This window comes from Sus scrofa, chromosome 13 (genome assembly GCF_000003025.6).
Source record: "Sus scrofa isolate TJ Tabasco breed Duroc chromosome 13, Sscrofa11.1, whole genome shotgun sequence".
NCBI lineage: Eukaryota > Metazoa > Chordata > Mammalia > Artiodactyla > Suidae > Sus > Sus scrofa.
The window spans coordinates 45,783,698-45,802,982 of record NC_010455.5 but is presented as its reverse complement, the minus strand read 5'-3'; the positions used below and the strand labels follow the sequence as shown (position 1 = coordinate 45,802,982).

The window sequence follows — 19,285 nt, the reverse complement described above, 5'->3', positions numbered from 1 at the left end:
ATTTGACCCCCTGGCCTGGGAACTCCAATATGCCATGAGTATGGCCCTAGAAATCAAAAACAAAAAAACAAAAAAAGAGTGGCCCTTGGGCATCTGATGATTTCTGAGAATGATGGGCAGGACAGAGACAAGGAGATGACATGCTTCGATTTCTTTCTTCTTTTTTTGTGTGTTGTTTTTCCTTTCCTGCATTTAAAAAAAAAAAAAAATCCACCCAATGGAAGCATGGCTCTAGGTGAAGAAGGGGAACTATCAGTGCATTTTATTCAAGAAGAGGCAAATTGATTTTATCTTATAGGCCAGTTGGGATCACTGGGGAGGAGCTTTTTCTTCCCAGGAGAGTTGTAGTGAACAAGAGTCTGGGGCTAGTTCCAGGTCCAGCTGGTGGGAGTATTGTGATCAGTTAGTGGTATTTGCTGTGGAAGCTGTACCTGGGTAGTAACATAGCTGACATTCTCTACCCTCCTCTAGAGAATCTGTTACTGTGAGTAATAATTTTCCAGACACTCTTGTAGTTCCTCTCTCACAGTATGCATTTACCAAATATGAACCCTCCCTTCCTCATCCCTCGTCCTCTGCTTGGTAACTTGTGGCCCTCTGGTTTCATCAGCATAACCTACTAGGGAGTTGAATGAGGCCAGAGTGAAGGTTGACTTTTTACAGCCTGATAATTTTTACACAACCTAGGAAAGCTGTGACTGCATAGCTTATAAAGTTCGTACTCCCAGTTTTATCCATAATTATTTGTTCTTTAGCCTAGATAATTTTGAGACATAATCAATCCCAAGGATTATCGTTATCAGAGTCATATTAATTGATCTACTGATAATTACAGAGATGAAAAGAACATACACAAAGTTTAGCTGGTAAATTGAGGTCCCAGGAGCTCTACGTCTTGAAATTATCCTGGAATGAAATCTGAAGGTGAAAGCTTTATACTCCAAAAAGATTTTAAGTGTTCAGTTATTTAAAATTGTCAGTTCCATGGTGAAGAGCAACTGGGCCAGTAAAGATAAGTGATGCCTTCAGATTTGACTTATTTTAGTTAATAGTATACGTACTCCTCTATTTGTGTTCATTGTTTTCCTAGAAAAGGGTGATTCTTGAAATTCTCCTGTTGCCTCTGCAGAGGAGGGTAGAATATTCAGTGGCAGTGGTCATGGAAGGCTTTCCTTGGAAAACTCCTCCTTTGAGTCTTCTAGCAAGGAGACTAAACATCAAGCTTGGGAACCAGAAATGTCAAGCTTTATTTACATCTAGAGGGAAGGAGCAGTGAGAGAATGTTAAATGCAAAGAGCATTTTTGTCTGGCAGCTCATAGTAACTGATTAATCCCTTGACCCTGAGAATTAAGTGGCCCATGAGAGGTCACCTTGACTTGAGAGTCATGATCATCAATGGGAGTGATCTCATGTAAGTAACTGAAATACAGATGGTGCTTTTGGCTGCTAACATGTTACTCCAAGTTGGTTCAATTGCAATGTGAAGTTGGCAGTGGTTTGCTCTACCACTTATCCCTTTCTAGAGAGTGGGGATCGGGAACCCCTGACCATCAGTCCATGATTTAATAAGTGTTTACAATGGGCTTAATTCAAAAGATCCTTCAAGAGCTGACCGCTATCTTCCCAATGCTGACTTTTGCAGGGGGAAGGGAAGGAGAGGCAGAAACAAGACATGCAACCCTTTAAGACATAATCAGTGGTAGACAGAGCAGTAGTTTATCCACATGAGATGTCACAAAAAGGGTTTGGGGCAGGAGGGTGGGCGTGCAAGAGAGTTTGGTGATTGGGGGAAACTTGCAATGGCCTGGCTTGCCCTCTGTGCAGAGGGGAAGAGGCTTCGTGGAGGAAGGAACCTAGGCAGGACCTTGGAGGGTTGCAGGATCCAGGCTGTGTTCCTCTTCTGTGGCCACACCACAGATGACCACTCGTCTAGTGGCCTCGGACAATACCTGTGTATTGTCTCATAGTGCCGTGGGTCAGGGCCTGTTTGTCTTTGCTCAGATTCTCAAAAAGCTGAAATCAGGGTGTTTCCATCTGCGTTCTCATATGCTCATTTCCAAGCTCATCAAGCTGCTGGAAGAACGCAGTTCCTTGTGTTGGTGGGACTTAGGTCCCTGTTGCCCTGCTGTCACCTAAGGGCCACTCTTAGCTTTTAATAGCATCTTTTAGGTCCTTGCCATGTGACCCCCTCCATCTTCAGAGCCAAGTGCCTGAGAATCTGTCTCATATCCAGTGCCTGTCCCTCTTTCCATTTGTGTCCCCAGGAAGATCCCAGCCTTCTTCAAGGGGTGATGGGATTAGGTCAGGCTCACTGAGGAAAATCTCAGTTTAAGGTTCCAGCTGATTTAGAACCTCACATTATAGGAGTTCCTGTTGTGACTCAGTGGGTTATGAACCTAACTAGTGTCCATGAGGATGCGGGTTAGATCTCTGGTGGGTTAAGGGGCCAGCCTTGCCATGAGCTGTGGTGTAGGTTGCAGACACAGCTCAGATCCTGTTTTGCTGTGGCTGTGGCATAGGCTGGCACCTGTAGCTTTGATTCGACCCCTACCCTGGGAACTTCCATATGCCGCGGGTACCCCCCAAAAAAAGAAATAATGTCAAATTATAGCTGCAATATTCCTTCACGGCAGCACTTAGATTGGTGTTCGACTGAAAAACTGGGAGAATGTATATGTGTTCCCCAGGGCAAGAGTCTGGGGAGCCATCTCAATTCATTCTATGACATGGTTAGATAGTAGACATTAAATATCCAGGCTGGAAACTGTTTAATTATCAAAATAATATCTTATAATGTAGATTGCACTCACAAGCTGAAATCAGGAGGAGGCCTTTTGAAAGGAAATGAACCTCAGAGTGGCCAGATGGTGATGGAGAACTGGAGGGACCTAACTGGCTGGCTTGGTGCATGATCTAGGCCCTGCTCCCTCTCTCTGCTTCTTTCAGTCACTGGCGAACTCTTTTTTCTTACTCTAATCTTTCACACATGCAGGCAGGCTTTCCCAGGAGTTCAGGTTCTCTGTGGGGTGATTCTGCTACTTAGAGGCATTTGGTTATGGGTGGAGGTATTTGGAGTTGTCCTAACTAGAGAGGATACTAGTGGCCTCTGGTGAATAGAGGCCAGAGATACTGCTCAGGATGCCCCCCCACAGCCAAGAATTAACCAGCTCCCAATGTCAGTAGTGCCAAGTTTGATTAGCTCTACAAAAGTCTTTCTTTCCTGCCCACCTTCCTGCACCCATCTGCTCCGCCCAGGACTCTTTCAAGCCCCTGTAGTTTTGCCCCTACTATTTCATCTGCCTGAATGTGCTTCTCCCCCTCCCACCTCAAGGATGTCTCCTCATTCTTCTAGACTGACTGCTGCCATGACGTTCTCGTGCTGATTCAGATTACTCACTCTGAAGTTCTTTTTCATACCTGGGCTATCACTCCGTGCTTTGTTTTATGCATGTGCATGTAACAGATCTGTCTCTCTTCCACCAGACTGTGAGTTCCTCTTGAGTATGAATTGATTGTTTTTGTTTGTTTGTTTTCTGCCTGTGTCCCCAGAGCTCATTTCAGTCATGCATTGTGTGTAGTTGATGCTCAGTTAGTGTAAGGTAAACAGGTGGGTGGATAAATGCATGAGCACATGGCAAGTCATATGAGCGAACTCTGTTAGTTCTTACTTTGCCCTCAGGCTTTCTTCTGAATGCCTCTTGTGCCTAAGGACCAGTCGTTAACCTCCTTGTTGACCAGAGGAATCAGTATATGCAAAGAGGTGCATCTGGGGGGTCTGGAAGCCATACTGCCTGGGTTTGGATCCCACTCCTGCTACTTATAAGCTGTGCTACAGAGGCAAGTTACTTAACATTTCTGTGCCTCAGTTTCTTCCTCTGAAAAATGGGCATCTTCATAGAGGCTGCTTTAAAGGGCTATAGCAAAGACTCAATGAGAGCTCCTGTATAGTCAGAGTGGGAGGAAATGGGAGGGGTATTCATTTGCGTAATGCTTCCTTTTGTTTCAAATGCCAAAGGAACAACCACCCCCCACAAAAAAAAATCCACAGAAAAACAGTGAACAGTGAACTCAGGTCAGCATGGCTGAATGTAGCATATACTTCCAAAGTAATAGACCCGAAAATGCAGGGCCAGCATGTTCCCATAACCACCAGGAAAAGAGATGTCAAGATTGAAGCCCAGAAGCTGGTACCTGGGTCTCATATCCATACAGGTTACCTCTGCTAGACATGCTCTTAAGAGCTGAAGACGTATCAGGTTCCCCTGCAAACTTGAAAGTTTGCCTTTTCAGTTTAGGAATAGTAATCTAAGATAATATAAATATTTGCATTTCCTCCCTCCCCCCAATGTAATCAAGAGATTCTGTTCAATCTTTAGGTATCATTCATCTTTTTTTTTTTTTTTTTAGCTGACTTGATGATATAATGGAGAAATAATGAATATATTAGTTTGGTTTTAAGAAAGCTTTAAGAATACAAGTTCTGGGCCCTGTCCCAAAGATAATGAATTTGAATTTCCAGGGTTGGGGCCAGGAATCTGCAGAATTGACAAAATCTCAGATGGTTCTTAATAGACATAGTCTGACATTTGGAAACTAAAATACTTGGTGATACTTGGCAGTAGAAAGCAGATTGAGGGGCCCAAATTTCACATGAATTGGGATGTTGAGCTGAATTAAAAAATGAAAAATGAGCAGACCTGCACTTAGAGCCAGAAACCCAACTACCCAAGTGGAGAATAAACTAGTCCAGTGAGAGATGCATGGAGTGAAAAGAAAAACAAACAACCTACAGTTAAACAGATTCTGGTCAGTGGCTCAGTGTGAATCAGATTAATATGATCTTCAAATCACCATGTCAGGAACCAGGAAGGCATAAGCACCCCCCGCAGCCCCGTCCTGCCCTGGTCAAATCATCCTTGAAAGATTTTCATTATTAATAACATTTTAAAACATAATCAAAAGTAGAAAGAATAGTACAATGAATCCCTATATAATAGATTGAACAGTTATCAAAATTTTGCTGCATTTGCTTCATTTATCTCTTTTTCCTTTTGCTTAATGTTCCTGTCTCCCACTTCCCTCTCTTCCTCCCCTCCTTCCCCCCTCCTTTACTCTCCTCCTTCCTAAGTTTTTTACAGCAAATCTCAGACATGATGTTATTTTAGCCTTACACACTTAAACATGTTTCTCTAACAAACAGGCGTATTGTCTTATAGGACCATATCTAACCTAACAGCACCCATAAATAATTCCTCATTCTCATTTAATTAGAGTGTCACATTTTTGAATGGCTTGGATGTCGCGGCGCTTGAAGTCTTGTCCCATGAGGAGCAAAGCATAGAAGTAGGTGGACAGAAGGTAAGACTCAGGTTTTTGAAGGATGGTGAGTGGAAGAGTTGGCTGGCCTGGCTCTGTGATCCACACTGGTGGAGTATTGGCTGATCGTTTCCTGGAAGCTAGAATGTCATCCAGGAGCCTAGACTAGTGATGAACTGAGCTGCCTCAGTTCTCTCTCTTGCAAGGGTTGAGCCTGAGACACAGTAGGAAGACTTACTACATGTGTTTTATGAGTATCAAGTGCCTGTTATGTTAGGTGCCAAGGAGGATTGCCTTGCAGAATAAGACAGATGTAGCCCCTTCCTTCATGGAACTTCCAAACTGTAGCACTGACTTCCAGGATGTGAGATGGCTTGGGGTGATCCAGAATCAGTTAAAACTAACATTTACATGTAGTTAAAAGAATTCTCTTTCCAGTCCTCAACGTTTTGTCAGTGTTATCAACAAGGAGATTCATTTAGGTGCTAGAGTTGCCACTTCTCCAAAACTATGTCATCTCCCTTTGTAGTCAAGAAAGAGCAACTTCATAGTCACAGCTTGCCACACTTCCTAAGTAACTACTTTGTGAGTAATTTGTTAAATAGCTTTACAAAAGTGAGGCAGAAGGAAAATATTTACTACAGGAGTAATTAAAACCAAAGTGATACCAGGGGTGGTTTTTACTTTTAGGTTGTTGTCCATTTTTGTTTTTCACCTTTGATATTTCCATACATTAACCTTTACTCTTAGATTTACAATTTTGTGAGTTTTTAACAAATGCATGCAGCCATGTGACCACTCCCCCAATCAATAGACCAGTTCTATTACCTTGTAAATTTTTCTCAGTCCCACCTCCCATCTCCAACCCTTGGCTGTCTGTGCTTGTAAATTTGCCTTTTCTGGGAGTTCCCACTGTGGTTCAGTGGGTTAAGAACCCAACATAGTGTCTGTAAGGATGCAGGTTCAATCCTTGGCCTCCCTCAGTGGGTTAAGGATCTGGTGTTGCTACAAGCTGTGGTGTAGGTCACAGATGCAGCTTGGATCCTGAGCTGTGGCTCCCATTTGACCTCTAGTCTGAGAACTTCCATATGCCATTGGTGTGGCTATAAAAAAGAAAAAAAAAATTGCCTTTTTCTTCAATGTCACATAATGGAATCAGTCTGGCATCTTTCTCTTAGCATTGCATATTTGTGATTCATCCATCTTGTTGCACATGTTTGGTCTTTTTACTCACAGAGTAGTATTCCATTGCATGGATGTACCACCGTTTGTTTATTCATTATAAATAATAGTATATGACACATTCAGTATGACAAATCATGAACATGGTATTTAGTAAAAGGCAATTTAGCAGAATTCATGGAGGTATCTGAAATGAGTGATCCTGGGAGGGTGGGAGAACTAATTGGCCAATTTCTGCATTAGAGAGTTGTTAGCAGCAGGTCATCTTTTAATTTCTTACTCAAACCTTCAATAGCCTGTTTGACTGAAATATAAATATGTTTCCTGTCATCTTAAGTCAGAACATCCCTTTTGCGGCCTCAAGGTAAAGCCAGTGGTCTTAAGAATATCCTGTTCATATTCTCTCAATCATTTATTTTCAGTTGCTCATTTCCTCCTTCCCACTTCCTTCCCTTCCTCCCTCCTTCTCTCATTCTCTTTCTTGCTCCCTCTTTCCCTCCTTGACTTTTCCTCATTGTCATTCTGATACTCTCTCCCCCTCCCTCCCTTCCCCATCTCCTCCCCCTAATATTTCCTTGGAGTTTATGTAACTGAATTAATTAGACCTATTTCTCAAGGAGTTGGTTTCCCGTAAAATTCACTTTGCAGTTGGCATGACAGAAGAGCTCGCATATTAATCAAATGCTACAATTTGTTCTTTGTATCTGAATCAGGTTGGGGTTGGGCTTCCTGCTTATCTGTTGTTCCTTTACACCATTCTGTCCTTCACAGCGAATGAGCCTGGCTTCTTTGTGATTGGGCTGGGTGATGGTTGTGAGTGTTGATAGACTGGGTGTGGAAATGCTTAACGGGGACAGACCCTATCTCTTTAGTTAGTGTTACAGAATCCCCAGGATATAAAGTGTCTGTATGAAAATAAATAAGGGCTTTTCTTTCTTTTCTTTGGCAGATGATATCAGTACCATTTAATAGAATAAAATGATAAAAATCTTTGTTCTTTCTTAAGTAACATGTTAATTACTACTCTTTATTTTTTCACTTTGTATTTCTGAACTATATTCACTTTATAAAAAGTGGAATGTATACTCTTCACTTTACAGTATATAAAGTGAAATGTATTCACTTTGTAGACATTTCTGTCCTCTGTATTTTAAATTTTCAAGCATACTCAAACTATATATTTAATGCAATCTTATGTGTGTCTGGTGCGGTGGGGGGAAGCACTTTGTAACTAACCAGGAGATCAAAGTCTGTAGTTTTCTCCATTTAGTCTCTTTGCTGCCGAACACAAAGGCTGCTAAAGGATTTGAGTGCATATCTTAAAAGCTCATCAGAAATATTCCGAGCTCTAGATTTTTTTTTTCTCTCTCAGCAACATTTCAGATATGCAGGTTCTCCTCGGTTGCCCCTGCTAGTGTTGCTGAATTTAAAATGCCACAGGAAGAAAGAAAGATCTGTTCTGTTTTCTCATCTGTGGAATGAGGGGGTTGGACTAGATGGGAGATGTCAAATTTATAGCACTAGTGCTGTCATTCCTTTTCCATCCACATGACAGACATCACTAATCAATCACAGCATGCTTTCCTGCCACATGTAGCCTCAGACTTCTTATCAAGTCAGCACTCCAGGAAATCACTACTAATCAGTCACTGTTAGCCCAAGAGATAAAATCTACTTGCCATTCTGAAACACGATGGGGATTACTCTCTAGTGCAAATGTAAGGTGGTCAGATCACCATTGCATGGAAGCCGGAAGAATGTTGGAAGTTATGGGCAGTTTCAAGTGAAGAGGATTTCAGATCACTACATTTTATGCTCCCTGAAGGAAAGTATTGTGTTTTATTCATGTTTTCCCATGTTTACCCAGCCTATAAGGCAAACCCTCTCTCTTAGTAGACATTCAATACATGTTTGTTAAATGATGCATGAAGCAATGAATGGAAAGCTTGGCTTTGGCCAATTCTTTCCTCTCTAAGACTGCACAGTTCAGTGCTTCTTCCAAAGGGCAGATACAGCCTTGCCATTATTGAATTTCTCTACTTTCATTCAGGCCATTCCTGCGGATTGATGGCTGTGTCCTTACCCAACAAGCATTGGCAGAGCCCAGTAACTTGGCATCACTGCTTGGACTTGATGTGTTTCCTCTCCATCCATCATCCAGGTCATTCATAAAGCTGTTGAATAATACTGAGGAGGGTCCATCTATTTCTTACCCTGCTGGACTCTGAATTCTTTCAACTTGATTCGTGGGTGGAAATCTGAAGGTTTCATGATAAAGATAAGAATCCTGTCCCAGTTTGGGGATTTATCACTGGAGAGAATCACATATTTGATACTTAGCATATGTAGCCTTCATTAGTTATTTGGGGGAAACTATATTTTAAGTTCCTTTATTGAAGGACCAGATTGGATTTAAATTTTGATAGCATGATCATGTTACTTTTGCAGGGGAGATTCAATAAACATTCATGTTTTTCAAGATAGTTTTATGAAAATTGGCTGACACTTCTGTCTTCTTCACCTTTCAGAAGAAAATCACCTTTGAAAACAGAAGGCATTTTTTTCCACCTAGCCACTGATTTCATCTTATAATAACACCAGCTACCCATTTAGTAAAAATCAATTGTAGACCAGGCATTCCACTAAATGCTTTGCATTTATTGTCCCTAAACCTCAAAACAACCCCAGGACTAGTGATATAAATTCCATTTTGCAGATGAGCTGAAAGAAGCTTGGGGGAAGTTACATAACTTGGCCAAAGTCTCTAGATGATCAGTGGCAATACTGGGATCTAGAGCCAAGCCTAACTCTAAAGGGTTTTCTCCTAAGATGCAGATGTTACCTCCTTCAGGAAGCCTTCCCTAAGGTGCCGCATTTCCTCAAGTCTGGTTGAGATGTTCTTCTTGTGTTTCTATTAGGTTATGCTCCCTTATGATGACACTCTTGATCTGTTGATCTGCTACTTCTACCACCAGAGTAACATTCCTGAGGACAGGGGCTTTGTGTTTCTGTTTGGTGTGTGTGTGTGTTTTCTGCTGCTTTTGTTTGATGGCTGAATGAATACATCTTTCCCAAGATATGTCTGCCCTTCACCTTGTTACATAGAAGCCATATTAATGTACAGCTAGTCATCATCAAAAAGTCTATAAACAATAAATGCTGGAGAGGGTATGGAGAAAAGGGAACCCTATTCTATTACACTGTTCTTGGGAATGTAATTTGGTGCAACCACTGTGGAAAACAGTATGGAGATTCCTCAGAAAACTCAAGATTGAATTACCATTTGATCCAACAATCCCATTCCTGGGCATCTATCCAGAGAAAACCATGACTCAAAAAGATACATGTACTCCAGTGTTTATTGCGGCACTATATACAATAGCCAAGACATGGAAACAACCTAAATATCTATCAACAGAGGAGTGGATCAAGAAGATGTGGTACATATACACAATGGAATATTACTCAGCCATCAGAAGGAAAGAAATAACAGCATTTGCAGCAAAATGGATGGACCTAGAAATTATCATGCTAAGTGAAGTCGCCAATATCATATACTATCACTTACATGTGGAATCTAAAAACAGGGCACGATGAACTTCTTTGCAGAACAGATACTGACTCACAGACTTTGAAAACTTATGGATTCCAAAGGAGACAGGTTGAGAGCTGGGGGGATGTGCTGGGGGTTTGGGATGGAAATGCTATAAAATTTGGTTGTGATGATCATTGTACAACTATAAGTGTAATAAAATTCATTGAGTAATTTAAAAAAGGAAAAAAATAATGTACAGCTAGGCCTGTAAGAACCTTCTATAGTTTAGAATTCATTATATTTGGAGATGAATGTTCTAGGGAAATAGAGTCTAGCTCTAAGTGTGGAATGGCAAAGTTGCCTCTCTTTGATACTACTAAGTGCCTTCCTTTTTGCTCTGTCATTGTGGTATTAAACTGTTTCACTTTTCTTCAGTTCATTCTTTTATTAACTGTACTTTTATGAGTAATTGATGCATGCAGATGTACTTATGTTTATTTATCCTACTTGAGATGCCTGTGCTTCGTGACTCTAAAGAGTCATAAGTTTTATAAATTCTAGAAAATTCTAAGCCATTATGCCTCTCCTGAATGTCTTTTCTCTCCCAACGCAACATCTGTTAGACATATATTGGTCCTTCTTCTTCTAGCCTCTGTATCTCCTAATCTTCTTTTCATAATTTTCAACTCTTTATCCCTTTGTATTTCATTTTGTGTAATGTCCTGAGATCTGTATTTCTCTCTTCAGCAGCGTCTAACCTTCTGTTTCCCCTCTCCATTGAACTTTTAATTTTAATGAATCTCTGGGGAGAGAGGCATCATGTCTTTTTTTTTTTTTTGAGTTTAATTTCTAGCTTTAATGTATTTAGTCATTTTGAACTTTATGAATGTTGTTTTTCAAAATACTGTTTTATGACTTCTAATACTTGAGCCTCTGATTCTCCTACTTGGTGACTTAGACTTGTGACTGTGTGTTTTGTAGGTCACTAGTGAGAGATCAGATTTCATAGGGTCAGTTGTAGCCCAGGTTATAGCACTGATTCTCCAGGGCAATTTTTCATTTGCTTCTGTGAAGCATTCTTGGCATATCATGAACAGGACTAAATTTTATATTGATCATCCAGTTCAACTTTCCTGATTCTCAGTTTGGTTGTACTTGACTTTCAAGAAAGGCACAGGCCTAAGGTTTCTAATCCTCAACTTAAAGCTTTTCTCTCTTACTCGGGACACAGGTAGAGAGACAAGTTGCCTTGTGCTGGTTGACAGTGTTTATCATCTGTTTGTTCACTGAGGGTGCAGCCCACAAGGAGTGTTCCTGATTTTCTGCAGGGGTCTGCTAAGAACTTCCTGCTGCTTCTTGTCCTTAGGCCTCATCTTCTGTCTTGCTTGGACATTCAAACCCTAGCCCCTAGGCAACCAAGACAAACTGTTCTTTTGTTGCCAACCACTTTCTCCTCTACCTTGTAGCTCCAGCATGAGTTTATATGCTCACCATTCTTGTTTTCAGTAATCTCTTTGTTTCTACCACCTGGGTATTCCCCTTGCTTAATTGTGAGTCAGCTAAGCCCTTAAAATAATTTTTGTTATATTTCATCTAGCATATCTAGGGTTTGTGAAGGGTTGAAATTTTCAGGCTGTCATCATTTGCCATCTTGCCAGAACCAGGAGCTTATTATAAGCTCATGGTAAACTATTCAAGTAATATACAAGGATATATGATGAAATATCAGTCTCCTCCCCATCTTAGAGCTGCTTAGTTCTTAAACCACCTTGCCAAGTATAATAACCTTTACTATTTTCTTAGGCATACTTCTAGAAGCCCTTTATGCACATATAGCATACATTTGTGTCACAATACATGAAAATTTATTTATGTAAGCAGAGATATATTTTTACCTTCTGCAGTGGACTTGGTATATTTTGGAATTCATTGCTTATTAGTGCAATCAGCTCTGCCTCTTTTTTCATGACTGTGCAGTATTCCATGAAATAGATGTACCATAATTTATTTAACCATTTGCCCTATTTTTATCAGATGATCGTTTTCAGTAATTTTTTGTTTTTTTATTACTCAATTTTATTACATTTATAGTTGTACAATGATCATCATAACCCAATTTTATAGCATTTCCACCCCAAACCCCCAGCACATCTCCCCACCCCCAAACCTGTCTCTTTTGGAAACCAAAAGTTTTATCTGTTCTGCAAAGAAGTTCATTGTCAGTTATTTTGATATTATAAACTATCCCACAATAAACCTTCCTAAACATGTGTCTTTGCTTGAGTATCATTTAACATTCTCTTTGTTTCTCTCTCCTCTCCCCCACCCTGTGATGGTTAATTTTATGGATTAACTTGACCGGGTTAAGGGATACCCAGATAGCTGGTAACATTATTTTGGGGTGTGTCTGTGAATGCTGCTGGAAGAAATGAGCATTTGCATCAGTTGACTTCCTAAAGAAGTTTCCCCCTCACTTGTGTGGATGGACATCATCCAATCCATTGAGGGCCTGAGTAGCACAGGAAGGATCATTTTGCTCTTTCTGTTTGAGCTCTGATATCCATATTCTCCTGCCTTCAGACATTGGCACTCTTGGTTCCCAGGCTTTTGGACTAGAACCAGAACTTGCACCCCTGGCCCCCACTTCTTAAGCCTTTGTATTCAGACTTCATTACAATACCAGCTTTCTTTGTTCTCCAGCTTAATAGACCACCGATCATGGGACTCCTCCATGTCCATAAGCATGTGAGTCAATTTCTATAATAAATCTCTGTATATCTCCTATTGGTTCTGTATCTCTAGGAACCCTAATACACATCCCCACTCCAACTGTGAGTTGGTGACCTCAGCACCTTTCCTGGGGCCTTGAACTGAGTTGGCATTAAATTCACATCTGTTTCATGAATGACCATGTACTCACCAAGAAGCCAAACCAACAGTCACACAGTGCCAACCTCCAGGAAATGAATTCTGATTTCAGTAATAACAACAGCTCTTGACTATCCAGTAGTCTACAGCTATTGGCTGAACACATCTCCTAGTCCAGACATGAGCTAATACCAACAACAGCTCTTTGAGATGGGAGATTTCATGGTCATGCTTTATTTACATGCAGGGAAACTGAGGCAGAGGTTACCTAACCAATAAGAAGTGGAGTCTATAATTGAACACCTGGCCTCTTGAATACAGCCTTTTAATTGACATTGGTACTGTCACAGCCATCATAGTTTGTATCGTTGTTAATTCCTTCGTTTATTCCCTCATTTATTCCATCAACAAATATTTACTGAGAGCTCACAGTGTTCCAAGCAGGAAGTAATACAGTGTGATGATGGATAGAAACATCCCTGCTGTGGTGGAATTTACAGTGTACAAAGAGATGTTTCACACACACACACACACACACACACACACACACACGAAAATCTGAAGAGTGCCTGGAAGAGGGTAATGAGAGAATTTTCAAGAGCCTAGCTGGGGTCTTCTTCTCAGGAACAGAGGGTCTCCAGAATCTGTGATGAATTGGAGGAGACTTGAAGGATGAGTAAGATGGAGGGGGGCCAAGGGCCAGCCTATTCCCTGCCTTCCTGCTCTGTTCCGCTGAGCAGCTTAGTGCCCTTGCAGCCACTGCCAGCTCCCGGGACCTCCACGTTAGAGGGCCAGAGTGCCTGTGTCCTTCTGCTTCGGAAAGGTGGCTGAACCCCCACCCCCACCAGCTCTTTCTAATTTTAAAGCAGTAGCTCCCTTGATTGAAATCTCAATTTGGGAACAGACCTAGGATTGGCCTGTAGCTCAGAATTTTCACCAATAAGCGGAGCGGTAGGTGGGGAGGCCGCCCTTTAAGCAGCCAGGAGGCAGCCTGGAGAGCTTGAAGCTTCTCTCCCCAGGACCTGAGCAGTTTTCCTGGATCCAGAGCTGTGCACAGAGCAGCTGCCACTGCTGCGCCTAGGAATGTCACCTCCCTTGTGCGGAGCCCCTGCAGGGCCCCCTCGGGCTTTGGGCAGTTGGCGGCCGACGCCAGGGTGGGCTTCTTAGCCGCCGCCTCATCTCCTGCCCCTGGTCTGCGGCCCCTTCCCCCCAGCCCCTCGATTCCCGGTGGTGGAGGCGCCGCAGCGGCGAGCGATGCAAGGCTGAGCCGGGTAAGTGGCCCCCCCGGGGCCCGGGGCCCATGGAAGAGGTGCTGTGGGGCGCCGCTCTTGTGCCTGGTTTTCACCACCCTCTCTAGGGAAAGGGGCCTTGAACTGGAACAGTAACCTCAGAAAGAGAGGTGTCTTGCCACCCGGACAGCGGGGAGGTCACGAGCTGTTGATGGGGAGGGGACCTGGGGATCATTTTGTTCTGAGCGTCCTGCACGCTTTATTAACCAATAATAGTAACAGCGTCACGAGGCAAGATTAATGCTGTTGTTATATTAGGACTTTTTCGGGGGAGGGGGAACGTTTAAACTTCCCTGAACTTGCTTTTTAAACAGCCTTTATTCTCATACAGTACATGTCCCTCAAATATTTAAAACGTCTGGATTGCTCATGACCTACTTCTTTATTTCCCTTACACTATTAAAAAAATGTTTAATGTCTCCAGGAGGATCTGCTTTAAAAGGTGATGCATTTCTCCCACAATTGCTTATGGCTTGTTTTCCTAGAACTTTAAAAATTCACTGCTTTTTTCCTTGGTGGCTATCCATAATTAAGCCTCTCTGAAATGGGTTCATTTTTTCTCTCTGAATTGGGGGTGGAGGTAGGGGAGAGACCTGCAGCTCCTGGTCTTCCCAGCTCACAGAGAAGGGTCTCTGGGATGGGGAAATCTGTTAGGGGTAGTTCATTGGAACTCTGCTCTCCCAGGTTTGCAAATGCACTCACTCAGCTGCTGGGAGATTCAGGGCTTAGTGAGGACTAGGATCATGCAAATCTGGGGTGCCCAGGCAGCTGTATCCTGAGAAATTTTAAAACCAAAATAATCCATAGGGATTGGGGGGGGGGAAGGGTAAGGTTTATTTAAATGATGCAGTTTCAGCATCCTCCCTCTCTGTTCCCTGTGTGTACCTAAGCAAGATGTTGGAAGCCTAATGCAGAGGGTCAGAAGGTTTTGTGTGTGTATGTGTGTGTGTGTGTTGGTTTTCTTTTCTTTTCTTTTTTTTTAAGATGAGGCAGCTGGAAGAAATGCCTTCCAAAATTGGAGCAAAGTCTGATGGATGGATTGCCAAACTGCATTTCCGCCCCTATTAAATGATTTTGGCTTTTAGCAGTCTTCATTTTGCTGGGCTGGCCTTTCTTTGCCGTTGTTTAGGTGTTGTGAATCATTTGTATACTTTGGGTTCCCTGCTCTCTGCAAACAGATGTTTTTATCTGTGCAACTAGTTGAGTAATACAAGGGATGGATACAGCCCTGTATGTACAGACAGAACAAATACCACTTGGGGAGGAGTGGGGCCTTTCCTTTTTCAAATCACCAAGTGCCAAATCTTCCCAGCCGTTGGGCAATTCAGATAGAGGTGTCAGGTGAGCTGAGTGGTGAAGAATTTATATGTGCAGCTAATTCTGCTCGTCCTACAATGAAACATCTTCCCATGAGGCCAAAAAGTCGAGGGGGAGGGAGGCCTATAAAAATGATCCTCTGTTCTCAGTCACTGACTACCCTCCTCTCCCTGGATTTCTGAGAACCTGCCAGGAGAAACTGTTGACTGGATGGAGGTTTCAAGAAATGCAGAAAAGAAATCAGTACAAGCCCTCCTTGAGCGACTTTTATTTCTGTTTGGAGGAAGGGAAGACTTTGTTAGAATAACAAATCGTGGCTGCTTTTCAAGAGCAGAAAACAGTGCTTGTTCCGAAGGCAGATTCGTTTTTGAGAGTGTGAATCATTTGGTTTAGGTTTTTTGCCTTTTTTATTTTTTTCTTTTGCGGTGGAGGCTTGGAGATGATTAAATGTCTTGTCTGCAGGAAATTACCAGGAGATTTGAGTATTTTCCTGAATCAGCCTCAGATGGTACACAGCTTTGGGTGTAATACAAGAAAGCTCTGTTACTAGGCAATCTCTCTGCAGTGATATCCTCAACCTCTCCCACCCTCTCAAACCTCTCCCTTAATGGGCCTTTTCTTTTTTTCTTTTTGGGGTTGTGCTTCCATTTAAGAAACTGAAATAACTCTCTTAGTCCCTTCCGTGAGCTTTTTAAGATGGAACTTATTTTTGAGACAGTTTTATCGAGCCCTCTTCCCCGTTGGCCGCCTCCCACTAGCCTGAGCAGGAAAAGCTCTTGGCTCCTTTTCCCAAGATTTCCTTTAAGCCTGGATTGTTATCCTTAGGGACACAGATGTCTGGAGGAAGGAGAGATGCAAAGGTTTGAACTAGCACTCTCCAATTTGGTGGTGACATTTATGGCCTCCGTAGAGCTGTTTGCAGAGAAGGCAGAGTGATTGGGTTTACCCCCAAAGTACACCACCACTGTTAAGAATGGGCAATTAAAAGGGAGCAAGGGACAACAGAGGGAAACCATGCATGGCTTTGTGCATTGCTGACAGAGATCTGCAGTTTTTTAAAAACTTTTTGGAAAACCAAATCATGGAGATGTTTTGCTCCCCAAACTAGATTTCTGAATCTTTCCTAACTGGTACCTGGTCACATGAGGTACCTCCTAGTAACTGTGTAATCAAATAGGAGAGCTCAGGGTGAAACTAAACTCAGTGTGATGCTCCCATGTCAGGGAGAGGAAGCAGAGGGATTTTTTTTTTTTTTTTTTTTTTTTTTTTGCAGCTGCCAAAACATAGAATGGTAATCCTCTTTGAATATCATGAAACCAGAGTGCCTTGGTGGCCTAGTGGTTAGGATTCGGCGCTTTCACTGTTGTGGCCCCGGATTCACTCCCTGGCCTGGGAAATAACAATAATAATAACAAAAAGAATACAGGGAAATATTATGGAGATGTATGGAAAGTTTAAAGGTGATGTTCCAAAAAAGTTTCTTTGTATTGTTTGTTTTTGAACATCTAAATGGCAGGGAATTCTTTCCCAGGATACTTAGCCTTTGATGACCATGCAGTTTTAGGGTAATCTTTTTTCATATCCTGCTGCTCTGTGTGACAAGCAAAGGAAGACTGGTTTTTTGCAATGATTGTATCTGGACGTCTTCCAGAAGATACGGAAGAGGGAGGGGCAGTGGAGGGAACAGACAGACGCAGGTACTGTGGGACTAACTGTCTGGGAAAACTCATGAATGATTTCCTTGCAAGTGTAGCCCGGAGGCCTTTGAAAATTGCTTCACATTTGGCTTTTACCAGCCAGCTTGTTTTTAGAAATTACTGTACCCTCAAGAGGGTCACCCTCCTCACAAAGCACCACCCCAGGCAAGATGCCAATCCACAGGGAGTGTGTGTGTGTGTTTGTGACATCACATCACTTATCATGTCTTTGAAAGTTTGCTTTGTCCTACGTTTTCTTTAAAAAAAAAAAAAAATGCTTGATTTCTTGGAAACATTTACAGAAGATTACCTTGCATTCACCTAGCTATAGTCAGTAAAAAAACTTTAATTTTTCCAGGGATTGAGGCTTCGTTTAGGCTTTCGAGGAAGAGTGAAGATCGATTGAGTTGGATTTCAGATGAATTCTAATTTTGAGCCCTAGACTGTGTAGCCTGGAGAAAAGGTCTCATATTAGCCTATTAAAACTGATGATAGCAATAAACAGAATGATACCTAGTAACTGACTGAGTCATTGCCAAGCGCAGAATGCATGTCTTATCAATCTTTCTTAGACTTTCCTGCACATAAGAATATCCAGAGAGTCTGTTTCAGGTAAGACCTAGAAATCTGCATTTTAAGAAGCATCTCAGGCATCTTGGACTATGTTTTGAGGCACATGTGGCTTTTCGTTTATTATCATTTAAAATCCTCACAGTAACTTTGTTGAGTAGATTCTCTTGTCATCCCTGTTTCACAGATGAGAGAGCAGAGGCTCAGAGAGGTTCAGTAACTCCTCTGGGTGACACAGCCCCGTAAGTGACCATGCAGGGTTCTTAAACCTGTGACAGTCCAACTCCAGTGTCTGTGTGTTCATGCTTATGCTCTTGGTGGTTGTGTGGTCTTCTCTTGATACTTTGGACATAGTGACCCCTCCTCCACCTCTTTCTGCTGAAACCTGCCCTGTGATGTGGCAATGGATGTTGCAGTGTGGTGGGCAGCTGCAGTCTGAGAGGGTAGTCTGCTGTGGTGGATGCAAGGAGCTGGCGTAGGGGTGTGGGGATTCCTGTTAGTACTGGAGAAGCACCCAGGCACACTTGCCTTGAGCTCTCTAACTGCTGAACCAAGAGGACTCAAGGTCAAATTGATTTACTTATGAGGTGCTTCCAAGTCCCCCAGCTTGTGGAATCCTTAAGGCAGTTCTTCAGCGGGCCCTCCCACAGTCCCCAGCTCTACTTCCTTTTTGCCTCACCAGTGCTTTCCATCGGCTCCTCCCACAAGACCCTTGGCAGTTCACACGTCCTAGAAGATTGAAGCCTTTTCTCAATGCCTGTGTCCCCAGCTCACCTGGACTCCCTCTTTTTTTTCTCTCCATCTTCTGTATAAACTAACCCCCACCCCCTGCCTCCCACACCAGGTTGATTCCTGAAGAAAGCAGACGTCAAGGGAAGGTTGGAAAGAAAGGGGCAGAGGCGAGGAGGAGCCTCATGAAGGCCTCCTGCTGGATTCCCCCTCCGCCTGACCTGATTTCTCTTGCCCCTGGGCTCATGGGCCCCGGGTTGGTTTCTCCTGCTTAATTGCTGCAGGATTGTGATACAGGACAAACCACTTAACCTCCTGCACTTTGCCTTCATTATCTGTAAAATGGAATGTTCATGTCAACCCTTTCTCCTTTGGGTACGAGTGACATAACGTCTGTGGAAACACTTTGGACTTTGTTCAAACATTTTAAAGATGTGATCCCATTGCCTTCTAGCAGCAGTTCCCATACTTTGTTCTAGGAAACGCCTATTTGGCAAATGGCTCTTCCAAACAAGAAAGCAAAAACACGGTTCCACATATATTTGGAAGGTGAAATATCCTGCATCTTTTGAGCAGTCACACTCCTACAAGCATATTAAAGGCTCTGAGCCTGGAGAAGGGAAGCCTGTTTAACTTTGACTTTGCGTGGTCCATGCTAATGTGACCCCAGCACCCCTTTGCAGCCTGACTCTTTACCACACTGCAAAATGCACTTGGGGGCAGCTGCTGACTTTGAAATGTCCGCTCTCCTATTTATTAGCATTGTGCCTTTAGATAAGTC

The 19,285-nt window shown here is 42.6% G+C and overlaps 1 protein-coding gene across 4 annotated transcripts in view; it reads left to right on the top strand.

Annotated features, from left to right (window-relative positions):
- The window catches only part of PRICKLE2 (prickle planar cell polarity protein 2), a 347,924-nt gene that overhangs the window by 165,313 nt on the left and 163,326 nt on the right, over window positions 1-19,285 (top strand). Inside the window, exon 1 of one of the 4 annotated variants that reach the window (XM_005669704.3) lies at window positions 13,512-14,173. The exons of the other annotated variants lie outside the window; for them this stretch is intronic. The gene's annotated coding sequence lies outside the window, so the exon portion shown is untranslated. Of the gene's footprint in view, window positions 1-13,511; window positions 14,174-19,285 lie in introns of those variants that run through there. 4 annotated transcript variants of the gene reach the window in all.